Source organism: Portunus trituberculatus, chromosome 46, assembly GCF_017591435.1.
Source record: "Portunus trituberculatus isolate SZX2019 chromosome 46, ASM1759143v1, whole genome shotgun sequence".
Taxonomy (NCBI): domain Eukaryota; kingdom Metazoa; phylum Arthropoda; class Malacostraca; order Decapoda; family Portunidae; genus Portunus; species Portunus trituberculatus.
Window position 1 is genome coordinate 1,533,718 of NC_059300.1, and position 3,039 is coordinate 1,536,756.

Below are 3,039 nucleotides of genomic sequence, written 5' to 3' on the forward strand. Positions count from 1 at the left end.
CTCTTGGAATATTGCGTTCAAGCATAGTGCCCTTATTACCAGAAAATAAAACAAATAAATTATAACGAGTTAAATGTAGAATAGCAAAAAATGATAACGGGCCTAAGATAAAAATCATACGAAAACGACTAAAAAACGATTTGATACAAGCGTTCAAAATCATCAAAGGCATTGATAACATGAACTGTAGTAAATATTTCACGTTAGATCTTTCAAATTACAAGCAAGGAAGCGGTTGAAAAATTCTTGAAAAATCCCACAACTCGTGAATAAAAAAAAAAAAAATAAATAAATAAATAAATAATAAGACCAAAAAAGTCCACCATGTGTAGTTATCTACATAATAAGCTTGCTCGAAACGTGATAGACTGCAATACAGTATAAAGCATCGTAACCGCCGTTTTGAGAAAAGTTTTCCTCAAATTTGAGGTTAACAACGTTTTTTTTTTTTTTTTTTTATACCATGTGGGCTTTTCGCGGGAATTTATGGGCTAAAGAGGATACTTTTTAGGTTACCTCCTATCTCAAAGCCCATCCGCTAGGAAACCGTTGCCCCGAGTGAGGAAGCCCACCCTACACTCGGACCGTGGACAGGATTCGAACCCGTGCGCTTGGAGACCCCTCGGACCCCAAAGCACGCATGGTTCCACCTTGCCTCTGGGAAATGGTGGCACCTCATTCAATTTATTTTCATTCTTTACTATATATTTTTTTCGTGGTTTTACTTTTCTAACTTCTTAAAGTATCTATTTCCTATCTGTTTTCCTGTACGGCTTATGCCTGAAGGACTGGAAGTTGGGGAGAGAACCTTTTGCTTCGCCATTCGTTACTTCCAGTCCGTAGGTCAGGTCAAGTCATGAGGTCTGTTGTGACTTGTTCTTCTTTATAACACACACACACACACACACACTCGGCCCGGTAGCTCAGTGGTTAGAGCGCTGGGTTCACAAGCCAGAGGACCGGGGTTCGATTCCCCGGCCGGGTGGAGATATTTGGGTGTGTCTCCTTTCACGTGTAGCCCCTGTTCACCTAGCAGTGAGTAGTTACGGGATGTAAATCAAAGAGTTGTGACCTTGTTGTCCCGGTGTGTGGAGTGTGCCTGGTCTCAGGCCTATCCGAAGATCGGAAACAATGAGCTCTGAGCTCGTTCCGTAGGGTAACGTCTGGCTGTCTCGTCAGAGACTGCAGCAGATCAAACAGTGAATTACACACAGTACACTCGGCTCACAAATCGACAAGGCCCGAGTTTGAATCCCGGGCACGACTAGGCAAAGTGTGTAGCCCCTATTCACCTAGCAATAAACAGGTACAGAATGTAACTCGAGGGGTTGTGGCCTCGCTTCCCCGGTGTGTGGAGTGTGGTGTGGTCTCAGTCCTGCCTGAAGATCGGTCAGTATATAAGCTCTGAGTTCTTCCGTAGGGGCCGATTATCGGCGCCGATATTAAGCATTTTGACGCATATCGGCCTTTGTTTTTTAATTCGACGGCCGATAAGAGATAAATTTAAAACTGTGTTATTTTGGCTCTGATGCAGCTGCACCTCTCTGCTGTCACTACTCTGTCTCCAGCATTGTCCCATCCACAGCTGCATCTGATTGGATACAAGCACAGCCACACTAACAGCCAATCAGCATGTGCATGCATAGTGCTTACACACACGGTGGAGAACAAGGAACATACGAGGAGGAGGTTATGGCGTGGGCTAAAGTTTGGAGGACAACGGCGGTGCTGCCAACTGTTGGTAGCGAGCAATTTCAGAAACTTTTTCAGGAGTAACTTACGAAGATTTCTCCCATGATCTCCCTCCCCCCTCTTCACCGCCTATTCTTTTCCTCTATTCTCTCGGTGTAAATAAACTTATAAAGCAAACAAACACACACACACACACACACACACACACACACACACACACATATATATATATATATATATATATATATATATATATATATATATATATATATATATATATATATATATATATATATATATATATATATATATATCAAATGAATATCGGCTCCAAATATCGGTTATCGGCCTCCTTGACTACTAATAATCGGTATCGGTATCGGCCGTGAAAAAACCCCATATCGGTCGATCTCTAATATATATATATATATATATATATATATATATATATATATATATATATATATATATATATATATATATATATATATATATATATATATATATATATATATATATATATATATACACACACACACACACACACACACACACACACAGAGAGAGAGAGAGAGAGAGAGAGAGAGAGAGAGAGAGAGAGAGAGAGAGAGAGAGAGAGAGAGAGAGACTATACTGAAGCATTAAATTCATGACACTTCCGTGGGACATAAAGGACTAAGGACAAGCGTACTTACATCAGCAATCTTTCCTCTGTTTTAAGCTAAATTTGAACATTTCGGCATGCACTACACTCGTTTTCTCCATGTTGCGATTTTCCGTATTATTTTCAATGTCTCGCAAACTGTAATATTTAATGACTTTTGTGACAAATATCATCTAATCTGAGTGGTTATTTCTAAGATTACCTTTGTGCCAAGATTGTTTTCGGGAGCGATCAGTATCTAGCCTATAGTGTTACACACGAGTCATTCAGTAGGCTGAATCACCATTCATTTCCATGCTTTCATGATGTTATGGAGAGATGTATAATATTACGTGAATCCCGTGGGAAGCCGTCCTTGAGACACGCAGCAATAGGTGACAAGCCTTCTGTGGCTAAATAATGACTGCCACAACGACACAACGCACCCCGCGTCGCCACAACAGTGCGTTGCCAGGCACAGCTTCGCTGCTCTCACGTGTTATTTTATGTGATGAAATTCAGTTAATCAAATGTAGTACAGTCTTGTGCTGTGAAATTATCACAAATATATATATATATATATATATATATATATATATATATATATATATATATATATATATATATATATATATATATATATATATATATATATATATATATATATATATATATATATATATATATATATATATATATATATA

General features: G+C 38.7%; 1 protein-coding gene across 4 annotated transcripts in view; it reads right to left on the minus strand.

Annotated features, from left to right (window-relative positions):
• LOC123520222 overlaps positions 1 to 2,781 on the minus strand; it is a 10,818-nt gene extending 8,037 nt beyond the window's left edge. For 3 of the 4 annotated variants that reach the window (XR_006679199.1, XM_045282321.1, XM_045282322.1), the window contains exon 1: positions 2,559 to 2,770. The gene's annotated coding sequence lies outside the window, so the exon portion shown is untranslated. Of the gene's footprint in view, positions 1 to 2,558 lie in introns of all 4 variants that reach the window. The other variant, XM_045282323.1, reaches the window with a different exon arrangement.
• Between the last annotated feature and the right edge of the window lie 258 nt (positions 2,782 to 3,039).